This window comes from Cupressus sempervirens, chromosome 8 (assembly GCF_028749045.1).
Source record: "Cupressus sempervirens isolate cs-2001-9-10 chromosome 8, ASM2874904v1, whole genome shotgun sequence".
Taxonomy (NCBI): domain Eukaryota; kingdom Viridiplantae; phylum Streptophyta; class Pinopsida; order Cupressales; family Cupressaceae; genus Cupressus; species Cupressus sempervirens.
In genome coordinates this window covers 445,766,105-445,782,785 of record NC_143125.1, presented here as the reverse complement: position 1 = coordinate 445,782,785, position 16,681 = coordinate 445,766,105, and positions in this window count along the sequence as shown.

The following is a 16,681-nucleotide window of genomic DNA, read 5'->3' as shown; positions in this document are numbered from 1 at the left end:
GCAACAACCCTTAGGTCATCAAATTTAAGGTAGGGTTTTGTTGACATCAACATGACATCATCTTGCATCAACACCCCTGCCAGCACTCTAGGTCCTCTTTTGACCTACTCACAGTTTTTTGGCCATATCTTGAGCATACGAAGGTCTTTTTCCGATCCAAAAGAAGTGCTAGAAAGCTGGTTTCGAGACGGAGATAATGGTGTAGGATTTTTTTAGTTTTGATGTAGTTTAGTTTCCTATTTTTGTATTTGAAGTCCAAATTTCTATTTTTGACTCCAACGAGCATTTCTTATGCATCCCATTTCTATTTTTTGGAAACGTGATATTTTTGGAAAGCTAGTTCTATCTACTTTTAGAAATGATGTAATTTCTTCTAGATTCTACTCCATACTATTTCTATCATGTTTTTGGCATTTTTTCTCTATGATGGATATCTTGGGTATTTCAGGTCTGGGGATCATTTTCTTGGCATGGGATCTCTTCTTTTGGGCTGTACTATCTTTTGTATCAGCTTTTTTCCTATTTTGAAAATTGTTGATATCATTTGTAAGCATCTTTATGCAAATGCACTAAGATAAAGTGTCGCTCTTGCATTTCAAGATCCTTTTCATCATTGTGGTTTGTTGTACTTGCACTATTTTATAAAGTGACATGGGGGGGGATAATTGTTTGTCAGTTTTGTGCCCTCTTCCTCTTTTGCCTCATGTAGTGTCGGTGACACGTGCCTTTATAGGTGTCTGTACCTCACTCTCGATGTGTTTGGTTCCTGTGTTGTAGGAGATTTTTGGCCCATCTTTTTAGTTACCTGTCACCTCACCCCGTTTGCATTAAGGGGGGGTTATATTGTTGGTTCTAATGCTTCCTTGGTTTGATGGTTTGTTGGAATAAGCTATGTATTCAGTATTTTGATCCTATATACTAGGTGATTGTACTGGCTAGCTACCTATGCATTTCAATGAAATGGATCACCTACCATATAGACACTCTCAATTCGTGCCTTCTATTTCCATGGAGGTTCTATAGATCAACATTTTGAAAGAGTTTTGTAGTTCTTCATGCTTCAGTGATTCTCTTCTGATCTATTTGTTCCTTCTTCTGGAACATTCTTTGCTATCTCTTTTTAGAGAGGGGTTCTTCCCACTAGGTTTTCTCCTTTGTCTCCAGTTTATAGAAATTTCCTTGTTTTGGGTACCTGATCAGGCCTTGTTGCCAGGACCCATTTTTTTCCTGCTTTCTTAGTTGTGCTAGGTTAGCTTACCTCTCGAGCTTCACTTAAGGGGGTGTGTTAGAGTAATTAATTTTTTATAATTATTAATTAAATCAATTTGATTTAATTAAATAAGTTTCCTATTACTCTAGTTTTCTTAAGCTATCTCTTAGGTGCATATAATTAATATTTTATATTAATTATATTGTGCAACCTAGCTTTTTTAGGCTTTAGGGCTTTCGTTCACCTTTAAGGTTGAACTCTTGTAATTCTTTTTTTCAATTCAATCAATCAATCTTGGAATACAATTTTTCTCTCATCTTGTTGAGTTTTTCCAAGCTCTGCTTTTTCCTTCTTTTTTTGATTTCTCTTCAGCAGGTTATTTGCATGAGGTGATCTTGGCAAACTGTGAAGTTGGTTTTCACAACTTCTACATTTACAATGATATAGGGAAGGACAAAAAAAGAAAAAGACAAAAAAGAAATGATTCTCATTTATGTAACTTATTTGACAATGACTTATGTTTATGTCTCGATGTTTTAATTATGTGCTATTGAATGTTCATGTGAATGTTCTAATGAATCTTATGTGTTAATGAATGTTATCATGTGATAATTCATGAATGTTACATTTTATTAATAGATGAATGAATGGATTAATTTTAGATGTTAACAAGGAATTTAGATGTTGAGGGGTGGGGGAGGATGGGACCAAATGAGCTTCCACCAAATGAATCTTTTTGGCCTTGATTAGTAGATAATATTAAACTATTCTTGAAACCAAGTAAAGCTCAACATTAACCTATGATTGCATGAAAACTAACTATGTCAAACTCTTGGTTTTAGGAAATAGAGAAGGAGGCCACAGTTTAACATGCAATCTCAATTCAATCTACATCAGGTGGAGCTAAAAAATGCAACAAGTTTGCATTATTGTTAGAGGTCTTCAATTAGGTATTTTAAGTTATATCCCATCATGAAATTTTTTAACTTTGACTCTTATAGGAAAGGGCAATGTCCTCAACATACAAGCAAATCAAAAATTTCTATGTCTTGGCTTATTGAGGACATTCTCTGTGCAATAGCAACCAGAGTTCTAACATTAATGATGGTCTATAGTTTTAAAAAACTTAATAGACCTATTAAATAAATGTAAATGTGGTGCATTTTTTCAGCTCCACCTATTGTCTATGCATATAGAATGCAGTTGCACATCCATTCTCGATTCAAAGTGGCAGAATCTTACTTTAGATGCAAGGGGAAAATGTCATGTACTAGAAGATGGGAAAATGATGTCACTTTTGTAGGCCTAGAACTTTTTTTGTTATATATTTTCACATGTATCCACAGATGAATATTTTGTCACACATATCATTTAAGAACATAGTTTTCTTCATGTTTCAGGTTGAAATAGGTGTATTCTTTCCATTGAGCATCTTGTAGTCCCTAGATAGCTGAGATAGCCCACTTCACCAAAGGACATGTGTTAAAAGGTACATGTTCTAGAGTAAATTTTTCTCATGGATGATGTATGAAACCTTAGAGATGTATTATCTAGAAGAACCAACTTATCAATGTTGTCTTATTTGGTTTCTTTTTTCATGTATAATTACATCATTTGATGTGATATGGGAAAGACAAACAATCTCTTGATACACATCATTTATTTTCATAATTTTAAAATGATTTAGTGGAGAAGTGGATCATTGGGTGTGTTTAATGTCTATCTTTCCTTTGTTTATAAGATCTTTAAATAGATTCTTGAAATGTAATGCAACTATTACTATGATGATAGGAGCAAAATACTTAGCCTTATGTGGTGTAAGATTAGTGTGATCCATTGATTTAAAAAGAGGTTAGGGAACAATATCATTTTTTTTGAAGTCTTTTAATATCATATTTGGATAATTCAAATAAAATTTTCACATCTCGAACCTTTATTTATGGAATGGAAACCTAATGAAAAATACATCTGAAATTGTCAACTATATGTCTTTGATTTTGTGCCTTCATTTGTATGTCTCTAATATTGAACCACTAACCTTTAGACCTAAGAATATATCATTGAAGCACTATAAAAATCATTTTATCATGCTCACATAATCTTAGGAATACATACATATCTTTCACTATTCTAGAGCCTTGAATACATGTGTGTCTTCTTTTTTTTTGTAGCACTAACATGTTCAACACACAACCTTACTTCTTCTAGAACAACTTAATTATTTAAAATAAATAAATATACATGATCATGTGACCAACAAATACTTTTAGACCATAGTGTTTGAGTAAGCACAAACACCTCTGGACCATATTTTTTGGCATTAATGACAACTAGAGAATCACAACCAAAAATGTATTTCCAACAATAGGAACAAGAATACCAATATAAATTTTCTTATTATAATCAATGGAAATATTATTAGTGTCCATGGTTGAAATCAATGAAATTTTCCAATTATAATCAATGGAAATATTGTTTGGAATGTGGTTGAAATCAATGACATCCACCTTTACTCATGAAAGAAACTATATATAATCATCTAATGGTAAATCAATATACATGTCACTTACAATGCACATCATAAATAGATCCAACCACATATTTCTCTGATGATAGTTACTCCCTTTCCAAAGAGGTTGGCTAACAAAAATTACTATTCTGAGCCTAGTTTTGATCTTATAGGGATGTTAAAGAATATTTTTACCTCATCCAAGATATTAAATAGTGACAAATTAGGCATGCATGTTTGTTCCTACAAATGTGGCCACATGAATTTTTTGACAAAAATACCCCAAAGTTGTCATTTCATAGGCCAGAGAAAGCATAACATACAAAACCAAAACTTAAACCACAATAGGATGAGATCCCTACACCTTAATTTCCTTTTTAGGTTATCTCTAAGACAATAAATTATTCTAATTTACGAGTGAAGAAAAATAGTTTTCATTGGGTAAACCAACTCATTTAACATATGGAAAAAAACTCCTAATTCACACTGAATTAATCTTTAAAACACTAGGATCTTCAAAGTAAGGAACATAATATATATATGAAATTCTTCTTTCTCACAATGTTTTTTATTTTTTATGATGCTTATATTCGCACAAATGTTCTTCTTGCTTACAATGTTATTTTCTTCTATTAAAAGTTACTTTGACCCTAAAATTGAATAATATTCATGACCAATGCAATCTTAGAAAAAATGTAAAAGCATTTGATAAGAACCAAAAATTATGAGTTGATCAAATATATATATATATATATATATATAGTATGAAATCAATGTGTTTTAGGTTGGATATATATAATATCTCAATGTTGTTTCTTGATTCATTTTTATGAAGTGCTTAATACATTTTGTTGGTCATCCATAGTCACTTAAAAATATTGTATATATTAGAAGCTAGAGAAAATTTCCCATTTTCATAACAATATAATAGATAGTAAATGAAATGGTTGCTTCTAATGATTTCTAGCTTACTAATATTTGTAATTCCTCATGTACTTTCTAGTTGTTGAGTTTGGTTCATCCACTAAGTTGATGAAATTGTCCTCTTTTCAACTAGCTGAACCACAAAAATATAATAATTACTCACAAAGTAGTTTTTATTCATTGTTGGTTGGTTTATTTGAATTTTGTAAGATCTTATGCTATAACTACTGGAGTTCAAGGTTTTTGATGACATAGTTTGATGTGAGGTTTTTCTATTTTCTTTGCATGTAGAGATTTTCCTTAAATGCGAATTAATCTATTTTTCCTAAAATAAAGATGAGAAACTTGAGCACTATAAATAGAAAACCTATAAAATATTCACTATATACTCAGTCTTCTTTATGCTTTGGTTTTTCTTTCATGGAATGTTATAGTCAACATCCCCTGCAAGGAAAATAACTAAATATTAAGTGATTAATTTAAATACATTGATGAGGTAATATGTATCTGCAATGACATGCCAACATGTGATAAGGCCGTGGAATACATAACAATTGTGGCCTACCTGTATTTTTTTTATGGAAGCAACTTGTATATCAAGAATATAATACAAATGATCCTACCTTTCATAATACAATTTCTCTCTTTTTAGAAAATCGTTCCTAAATACATCTTTATCTTTAGATATCTACTACTGTGTATCTTGCATGATACTATTTCACTCCTTTTGGAAAATTACCACTGAATACACATATATCTTTAGATGATATGTGACATTCATTGTGTCATCAACTTAAAATGGATGATTAGGATTTCATGTAAGGCTCCTATAGGTCAAACCATATGTTGAAAACTAACTACGTCCATAGATATGTGTAAACACACTCACATTCTCCTACTACTTCACCAAAAGAAATATGTGTGAATACATGCATATTCTCCTACTCCCCCACAAAAGGCAACAAACTTGTCACATCACTACACCTTTGATTCAAGCCTCACTCATGATACAATATTAGTTATCCATTTAACATAGATATGCTAATCCTTGAATTTATCTCTTAACGCTACTATTTTTAGAACCTTACATTTTTTAATTTTTTACAAGTAATTGCTATTGAATTCACACTTTATTTTTTCATAATTGATCCTATGACTAGCTTCTAGATAGTAGTCACATTCTTGCACACAATAACAATCTCAATAAGCTAGGATGGAAGAAAGATAATGAATCATCCCCTATGGTCCATTGTGCATGTAGACATGCCCTATAAACCAAGCATCCTTTGGATTCATCCTTTGTCGATATTAGTTAACAAAAATTGGGCCTCTATAATCTCCACAAAAACTTCTAGGGCAAAATGAGATTTCTTCTTGAAAACAAAAAAATAATACAACTCCAAAGATGATACCCTAGTTAATAAGGAACCTCCAACATCAAAAATAAATGACTAGATTTATGTTCTAAAGAAGAAGGAAAAAACACAAAACTAAAATCAAAGGAATCCATGACTCCAAAAAAAATGATCTAAACAAATATATATTTCTTCAAAAAAAAGATATTTTGGCACTTTATTTTATTCAAAAGACAACAGTCATTTATGAAAATGGAATGGATTATTTATACATTATTAGTGATTACAAAAATAAATTTTTATAGAGCACTAATCATCCATCCAACAACAATAATCCTTCACCAAACACTATAACAAATCACTCCAAAAATCACTATCAATAAATGAGATCACAAATATTGAAAAAAGAAATTGGGTCTAATATAGAACAAACCAAGACATTATGGTCCAGATATACATAACAAATTAAGGCATTATGGTCTAGATGTAAGGAATCGGGTCAACTAGCTATTTGGGAAGGATTAGGCTCATCAATGTAGATTATTGTAGACTGCTTAGATTCAAATCTTCAAGGAAATTTATGTAGGGAGGGATGAAGAACTAGGGCCAAGGGTACACCTAGCTATCCAAACTACCATGTAAGAGTTAACACACTAGAAACACAACACAAATAAAAACAACCAAAGGAGGAAGAAGAGAAAACATTTTTATTGATTCACCAAATAATCAACATACATGCCTAGCTATAAGACCTTCTAGATTATGAATAGATACAAAATACATTCAAAACCATGATCCAACTTCAAATCTGAATTTCCAAACACCTACCCTTACAGCTTTCACATCCACTAAGTTCTTCCCTAGAACTCAATCCTAGACCTCATTAAATACTTGTATGGCCATAGGCTGGCTTATCACAAAATTAAACTTTACATTAAATGCATGCACAACCACAAGTTAGCTCACATCAAATATTAACTACCAATATCAAAATTAAATGATTGCAAGGTCAGCCCAAATTGGAACTAGATACAGATAACTTGACACATGAAGGCACCACAAAATACACATACTCAACATCCAAAGAACACTCAGTAACCACACAAACTTGGAAACCAAAGAATGCTCGGTAACCACATGAACCTGAAAACCAAAGAATTCTTGGCAACCAAAGAACAGTCCGCAACAACTTATGAACTCAACATCAACCAAAATTCTCAGCATCCACTAACGCTTGACGTACACTAAGAACTAGGCAACCAAAAATATTGCAACTTTGTAGAACTAGGGAAAACTTCCAAACATGCAGGACAGAAGAGAAACCTAGGATGCTCCTACATCAGAGAACTAGGGCAGGAACAAATGATTCTCCTAAGTCATGCAAGTTTCAAAACCCAAGCTAAATCCAACTTAGATTGAGAAATCCATGTAGCATCTTCAATAGGTCTGTTCTTCCACTTCACCAAATATTCATAGTAATCTTTTCCTCTTGTGCTCTTTCCAACTCTCTAATCTAATACCTTTTCAACCTCTTCAATCTACTTCTTAGGATAATCATCTGATTTAATAACTTCATCATCTGACTCACGATACTTATACAAATCAGCAACATTGAATATAGGAGATATATCCATGCCATCAGGTAAGTCAACTTCATAAGCATTACCACTATCAAACTTCTTCAAGATCTGACAAGCTCCAAACTTCTTCAACTTCATCTTACTGTATGTTTCAAAAGGAAATCTTCTTTTCTTCAAATGAACCATCACCTCATCACCAACTTGAAAAACATGATGTCTTCTAGACTTATCAACGTTCTCATTATACTTCTGATTACTCTATTCCAACCTCAATTTTACTTCCTTATGCAAAGACTCCATAAAATCAACAAATTCTTCCCCTACAACACTTTACTTTTCTTCAACAACAACATCCCTCAAATCTAATACTCCTCTAGGCTGCATTCCTATAACAATCTCAAAAGGTGTTTTTCTCGTACTCCTATTGACAAAATTATTATATGCAAACTCATCTTATGCCAAAACCATTTCCCAATTACTTGGCTTATCTCCCACTAAACATCTCAGCAAATTACATAAGCTTCCATTCACAACCTTCATTTGTCCATCTATTTATGGATGGAATGTAGAATTAAACTTTAACTCAGTACCCATCTTCTTCCAAAAAGTCTTCCAAAAATAACCAACAAACTTATTGTCTCTATTAGAAATAATACTTCTTGGTAATCCATGCAATCTCACAATCTCTTTGAAGAAAAGTTTAACAACATGCTCAACTTTTGATGTATTTTTATATGGTATGAAATGAGCTATTTTAGAAAATCTATCCACAACAACAAATATAGAATCATACCCTTTCACTATTTTAGGTAATCTAAGAACACAATCCATACTAATGTCACTCCAAGGTTTCTCAGAAATAGTAATAGGTGTATACAAACTAGTATTCTAACTTACTCCTTTTGCAACTTGATAAAGTCCATAACTCTTTAAAAATATTTTAAACATCCATATACATCTGAGGCCAATAACACTTCTTCTTCAACAAACTCAATATCTTACCAATTCCAAAATGTCCAGCCAATTCACCACTATGCTTTTCCTTAATCAGATTCAATCTCATAGAACTTCTAGGAATACAATATTGAATAACTTTGAACAACATACCTTCTTGAATGAAATATTCATCATACTTTCTTATGCGATCTGTTAGCTTTGGTGCTCTGCACTCTCTCCATGCCTCAGAAAAATTAAGGTCAATATCATATAACTCTTTCATTCCATCAAAACCAAGAACTGCAACCTTCATATCAATCAATAAAGAATGCCTTCTACTCAATGCATCGACAACTCTATTAGTAACTCTATGCTTATGCTTGATAACAAATGTGAAACTTTGCAAGTACCCAACCCACTTCATATGTTTCTAATTCAATTTATGTTGGTTTCCCAATTACTATAAATATTTATGATCAATATACAACACAAACTCCTTAGGAGTCAAATAATGTCTCCACTTCTTCAATGCTTGAACAATAGCATAAAAGTCTTGAGCATACACATAATACTTCCTTTTGGCATCATTCAACTTTTCACTAAAGAAAGCAACAAGTTTACCTTCTTGACTCAATACATCTCCTATTGCACTACCACTTGCATCATATTCAACTTTAAATACCTTATTAAAATTACGTAAAGCTAATACAAGTAACTCAGCAAACTTTTGTTTCAAAATCTCAAAACTGTTGTCAGCTCCATGTGTCCGCTTGAATTCCTTTTTATCTCCTCTCATTGTCTCAGTCACAACATTACAAATAAAACTGAAATTCTTTATAAGCTTCTTGTAAAAACTAGTCAAACCATGAAATGATCTTACCACACCCACATTCTTAGGTGTAGGCCATTCCAAAATTGCTTTAACCTTCTCAAGATCCATCTTCAAACCATCAGCTAAAATCACAAATCCCAAATATACAATCTCTTCTTGCATAAAAGAACACTTTTTTGGATTAATCATCAACTTCTCCTCTCAATCTCTATAGTACTTGTCTAGCATGCTCAAGATGTTCTTCCTTAGTTTTACTCAATATCAGAATTTCATCCAAATAAACAATTACAAAATTACCCAAAAATCTTTTTAGAAATTCATTCATCAACCTCATGAAAGTGTTGGATACAATTTTTCAATTGCGTGTTGTCTTTGATGTTACACAAATCTCATATCAGTTATAAGATAGAGTCTACCGAGCTCAGTTGGTCAGCAAAGCAAATTCCAGAATCTACCAAGCATTCCTGAAAGTTACTTTGTGGAAATAGTTTTTACTGAGCTCACTCAAGTGTTGAAGGCTTTTTTGATAGAAGTCAATGTTAATCGAGCTCACAAGTTTATCGAAGGAAAGTTAGTGTTTATCAAGTTCACTCGATCTCCAAAGGATTTTGCAAAGTTCACAGTGTTCACCAAGCTTTAGTTGGTTAACATTGAAAATCATTTCTAGAGTAGTGTTTATCGAGAAGGGTTAGCCAATGAAGGATTTCATTATTTTGGGAAATAAAGTTTGATTGTTTCATCTAATGATTGTAGCCGACTAATGTAATGATTATTGGTAATTGTAACTTGTAAATGAGCCAACTTGACAATTTGTAAGGTATAAATAAAAGGTCAAGTTATGAATTCTAAAGTGTAATGAGAAAGCATGAAAGTGTATTGATTATGTGAAGAGGAAAGTGTGAGAAAATTTTGGAGAAGGATCAAATATCCTTGAGGACCAGCAAAGTTTTATTCGATCAGAAGAGGATCTAGTAAAGTGAAATAGAGATCTATATCAGCAATTCAATTGCATCTCATTCAAGTCAATTGATTGTTACTATCTCACCATTGTAGTAGTGATTTCTAAATCTCTTAATAGAGTTGGTTTAATAGCCATTTTGTAAATCCTTTAACAAGGTCACAATTCTTTTGAATTTTTCTAAAGACCTCTAGCAAGGCCACTCCTAATAGGGTGATTAAATCCTTTAACAAGGTCACACCTATCAGTGTGTTTTACAACCTTTAATAGGGTTAGCTCTTAATAGGGCTCACTTCAGAAGAGTGAAAATTAGTAGCTAGTTACTTGGTGGCTTTTCTCATATTAGGTTTCCATGTTAAATCTGGCGCCTCATGTGTTCATGCTTAAGATCTATTAAAGATAACATACACTGCATCTACCAAGTTACAACATTTTTGTGTGATTACTGAGTAATAATAGTAACTAGTTTTATAAGACATCTAAGGGATTTGTGGATTTGTTTTTTGTGGTAATTGATTCACCCCCCCTCTTAGTTACTCCATCTATATTTCCAAAAATTGGTATCAGAGCATTTGGTGCTTGCAGGAAGGATTTCAAGGATCTAAGCTAAAGATCAGTATGTCTTACAAGAGAGAAATTCCAAGGATTAATAGGGATAACTTTTTAGCATGGCAAGGTCTCATGAGAATCCATCTAGCTTCCATTGGAGATACATGATTGAAATAACTTGATCAAGAATATGTAACTCCTTCTGGTACATTATCTGTCAATGACATTGCTAGGAAAAAGACTCATAACACCATGATGATAGACATTGCATCAGCCCTAAGCTATGAAGAATTTGATGATATCAAGGACTGCAAAACTTCCTTTGCTATGTAGAACAAGCTGAAAGATATCTATGAAGGTGATGATAATGTGAGGAGAGCCAAAGAATAAAGTCTAAGAGGACAATTTGATTAGATGAGGATGAGAGAGGATGAGAACATTGCTAAATATGTTGAAAGAGTCAAAGCAAGCATCAGTGCAATCAAGGCTTTTGGAGGAGATATCAAAGATGAAACATTTATTCCAAGAATATTGAATCAGCATTTGAATCCAAGCTTTCACTCAAAGATAAGGGCAAATAGATAAAGGATTCTTAGTTAGAAAATGAAGAAGAATCATAACAGAGCTCTAACAGTGATCTTGAGATGGTTGAAGCTCTACTTGCAAGAAAATATTCTAGAGGCAAAGGAAAATACAAAGGTAAAGTTCCTCTAATCTATTTTTCATGTGAGGAAATTGGTCATGTTGCTGCTAGGTGCTCGAACAAGCAAAAAAAGGATGAGAAGAAAGGTCACAAGTCTAATGGAAAGAAAGACTTCAAATGATTGACGGATAAAGGATTTAAGGTATATCAGATGGATGTCAAATCAACATTTCTCAATCGTATTCTTGATGAAGAAGTCTACATTGAGAAACTTAAAGGTTTTTTTGATCTAGACAAGAAGGACATGGTCTACAAGTTACACAAAGCATTATATGGTCTGAAACAAGCCCCTAGAGCATGGTATGAAAGATTGCATAACTATCTTATTCAGATTGGTTTTCAGAGAACTAATGATAACAGTAGCTTGTATATCAAGGAAGGACCAGATAACAAGATTATTTTGCAAGAAATATTTGTGGATGATACTTTTTTTTACAAGAAATGATGATCAATGCAAAGAATTTTTAGTGCAAATGAACAAGGAACTTGAAATGTCTATGTTTGGTGAGATCAAATTCTTTGTTGGTCTTCAAATTTAGTAGAGCAAGAATGGTATCTACATTACTTAGTCTAAGTACATCAAGGAGATACTCAAGAAGTTTGGTATGGAAGATTGTAAACCAGTTGGGACACCCATGTGTACTAGATTAAAGCTTACCAAGGATGATGAATTAAAAGAGGTAGATCAGACCTCATATAGATCAATGATTGGAATGTTGCAGTATATAGTTGATAAAAGGCTTGATATTGCTCTTGTAGTTGGTATAGTAGCAAGATTTTTAGCAAAATCCAGAGAAAATCACATGATGGCAATCAAAAGGATCTTGAGATACTTGAAAGGCACTAAAGATTATGGATTGTAGTAGAAATTTGGAGGAAATTTGGACTTGAAAGTGTTTACTAATGCTGATTGGGTAGGAAACATTGATAACAAAAAGAGTACAAGTGGTGGAGCATTCTTTCTTGGAAAGAGGTTGGTTTCTTGGACAAGTAAATTCAAAATTATACATCCCAATCTACAAGAGAAGTAGAGTATGTTGCAACAATAGTAAACTATTCTAATATTATTTGGTTGAAGCAGTTATTGGAAGGCATGAAGGTTGAGATCAAAGAACTAGTTGTTATGTTTTGTGATAATACAAGTGCAATAAATGTATCAAAGAATCCAGTAATGCATTCCAAAACTAAGGATAGTGCAATAAAGTATCACTTTGTTAGAGAATTGGTGTAGGATAAGGAGATCAGATTGGAATATGTCCATACAAGGGAATAGATTGTTGACATATTCACCAAGCCATTACCTAAGGATGCATTCTTGTATCTAAGAGGTAAGTCAGGGGTCATTCCCCTATCTAAAGCTCACTAAAATTAAAGTTTTAGCGATGCATCAACAGGAACCAAGTTGAAGATCTTTTAGTTGATGTAGCATAGTCATGGAAACATTGCATATGAATTAGTACTCAAGGTACATTGTTACCCATTTGGCTTGTGTTGTCTTTGGTATGTGTTGTCAAAGAGGGAGAGTGTACTATCATATTTTTCTGAATTTTGAATTTTTTTGTGGAGAATTTTTTGTTTAGAAAAGAAGCTATGTAATTCCTTCATAGAGGGAGATTACTACATTAGAGAAGTTTGTGGCATAAAATCTAAGAGGGAGAAATATTCTGTAAAAAAAAAAACTTGTTCTCAAATTTCATCTACTATGACATGTTGTGTTTCCATCAATGTCAAAGAGGGAGATTGTTGGATACAATTTTTCAATTGTGTGTTGTCTTTGATGTTACACAAATGTCATATTAGTTATCAAATAGAGTCTACTGAGCTCAATTGGTCAGCAAAGCAAATTCCAGAGTCTACTGAGTATTCTTGAAAGTTACTCTACGGAAACAATTTTTACTGAGCTCACTCGGGCATTGAGGGCTTTTGTGACAGAAGTTAGTGTTAACCAAGCTCACAAGGTTATCAAAAGAAAGTTGGTGTTTACTAAGTTGACTCGGTCTCTAAAGGATTTTTTAGAGTTCGCAGTGTTCACTAAGCTTTAGTTGGTTAACACTGGAAATCATTTCTAGAGCAGTGTTTATTGAGTAGGGTTAGCCAATGAAGGATTTCATTGTGTTGGGAAATAAAGTTTAATTGTTTTATGTAACGATTATAGCCGATTGATGTAATGATTATTAGTAATTGTAACTTGTAAATGAGCCGACTTGACAATTTGTAAGGTATAAATAAAAGGTCAAGTTGTGAATTCTAAAGTGTAATGAGTGAACATGCAAGTGTATTGATTATGTGAAGAGGAAAGTGTGAGAAAATTTTGAAGAAGGATTAGATATCCTTGAGGAGAAACAAAGTTGTATTCAGTCAAAAGAGGATCTGGTAAAGCAGAATAAAGATCTGTATCAACAATTTAGTTGCATCTCATTTAGGTTAATTCATTGTTACTATCTCACCATTGTAACAATGATTTCTAAATCTCTTAATAGAGTTGGTTTAATAGCCATTTTGTAAATACTCTAACAAGGTGACAGTTCTTTTGAATTTTTCTAAAGACCTCTAGCAAGGTCACTCCTAATAGGGTGATTAAATCCTTTAACAAGGTTACACCTAATAGTGTGTTTTGTAACCTTTAACAAGGTTAGATCCTAACATGGCTCACTTTAGAAGAGTGACAATCAGTAGCTAGTTACTTGGTGGTTTTTCCAATATTGGGTTTCCATGTTAAATCTAGTGTCTCATGTGTTCATGCTTAAGATCTGTTAAAGATAATATACGCTACATCTACCAAGTTACAACATTTTTGTGTGATTATCGAGTAACAATAGTAACTAGTTTTATAATAATCTAAGGGATCTGTGGATTTTTTTTTGTGATAATTGATTCACTTCCCTCCCCCATCCCCCAAGTTACTCCATCTATATTTCCAACAGAAAGTGCTAAGTGCATTAGTCAAACCAAAGGGCATAATCAACCATTCATACAAACCATCTTTTGTCTTGAAAGAAATCTTCCATTCATCACCTTCTCAGATTCTGATTTGATGATAGCCATTCTTCAAATCAATCTTTCTAAAATAATTTTCATCGCTTAAACAATCCATTATGTCATCCATCCTCGGCATAGGAAACCTATATTTCATTGTGATCTTGTTAATAGCTCTAGAATCAATACACATTCTCCATTCTCCATTCTTCTTAGGTGTTAAAACTGTAGGTACAACACATGGACTCAAACATTCTTTAATCAAACCTTTTTGCAATAACTCATGCACTTGTCTATTAATTTCTTCATTCTCTATAGGTGTCAATCTATATGGTGCTTTGTTCAAAAAACTAGCTCCAGGAATTAGATCCATACAATGACTTATACTTCTCATTGGAGGTAAACCATCAGGTATATCCTTTGCAACAATCTCCTTATACTCATTCAGTAATTCTACAATTTCTTCTGGCACTTGGTCAACACTACCAGCTATCACTTAGTCATTACTACCCAAACTTGGCCCGCGGGGAATCATAGTAAAACAAACTTGATTCTTCTTCACTTCTTTTTCAAATTGCTTTCCATTAACCATACACACTTTTATAGTACAATTAACCTCATTTGGACTTTCAATCAAAGGCAGCATTATTTTCTTCTTCCCATTCACCCAAAGAGTATATTGATTCAATCTTCTATCATGTATAACATATCTATCATATTGCCAAGGTCTACCCAAAAAAATATGACAACAATCCATAGCATAATATCACTTAAAACTTCATCAAAGTAATGTCAAATTTTGAACTTCACAATACATTGTTCACTTACCAATATCTTATGCTTATCTTTGATCCATGAAACATGACAGGGTTTAGGATGCTTCAACCTTTGCAACTGCAACTTTGTAACTAGCTCTTCTGATGCCAAATTTGTAGAAATTCCACTATTAATGATCACTTTGCAACATTTTCCAACCATTTTATAGCTTGTCTTGAAAATAATTCTCCTTAGGACAGCTTCCTCATCACTTCCCTTATTACATGAGGTTCTTCTTACCATCATATTTGCTCCAACTTCAGTTCCACTTGGGGAACCCTCAATGTCTCCTTGAATCACAACATTTTTGTTACGTTGCTCACTTTTAGTAGATCTACATTCAAAGGGTCTATGCCCTTCTTGACCACATCTGAAACAATTACCATGAAATTCACCTCTAGAATAAGAATTATCTCTTCCTTGGTAAGAACTAGTACCTCCTTGGAAAGAATCATCATTCTTCCATTCATATTTGCTCTTATCTTGCACATAATTTCCATATCTTCCACCTTCGCCATAAGATCTATCTCTTTGTCTTTGTTAATGCTTCTCTATCAAGATCTCCTTCGCCTTCAAGGCATATTGGTATGCTTCTTCCACACTTTCCAACTTCACAAAACTTATTTCATCTTGAATTCCAGATCTCAATCCATTTATGTACCTTGCAATTTTCTCAACATCATCATCCACATGTCTAGATCTAATGTCCAACCTGTAGAATTCCTTATTATACTCCTTTACACTCATATCTCTTTACCTCAAATTTTGCATCTTTCTCAACAAGCTAACTTGGTAATCAGCAAGAAGGAATTTTTTCTTTACTCTGTTTACCATCTTTGTCCAAGTCTTGATATTTTCCTTTCCTCTCCTTTTTCTATCGATTTTCAAATGCTCCCACCATAGTGAGGCATGACCCTTTCACCTTGTAACATCAATTTTCACCATCCTATTATCAAGAGTATTTTCATACTCAAAGAACTTCTCCATATTAGAGATCCAATCCAACACAACATTGGTAACCAATTTTCCATCATAAGGAACAACTTCTACAATAGGCTTTGAATTTGCTCGAGACAACACTCTCAACAACCTTGCTTCATCTTGGTCTTCTTCAAGTTCTAGATTAGGGTTTGGTGCTACCACTTCAACATCACTTACATTATCTAGATGTGCTCCTCTCCTCTGGGTTGTCTCCACAACATCTAATCTAGATGCAATTTGTATCAATGTATCCAATATTGCATTATCAACATTTTCTCTTCCTTGAACCATCTTTGCAAATTAGGTTCCTACAAGATCATAACCCTCAGCAAGTTATAGGTCAAATCCGCAG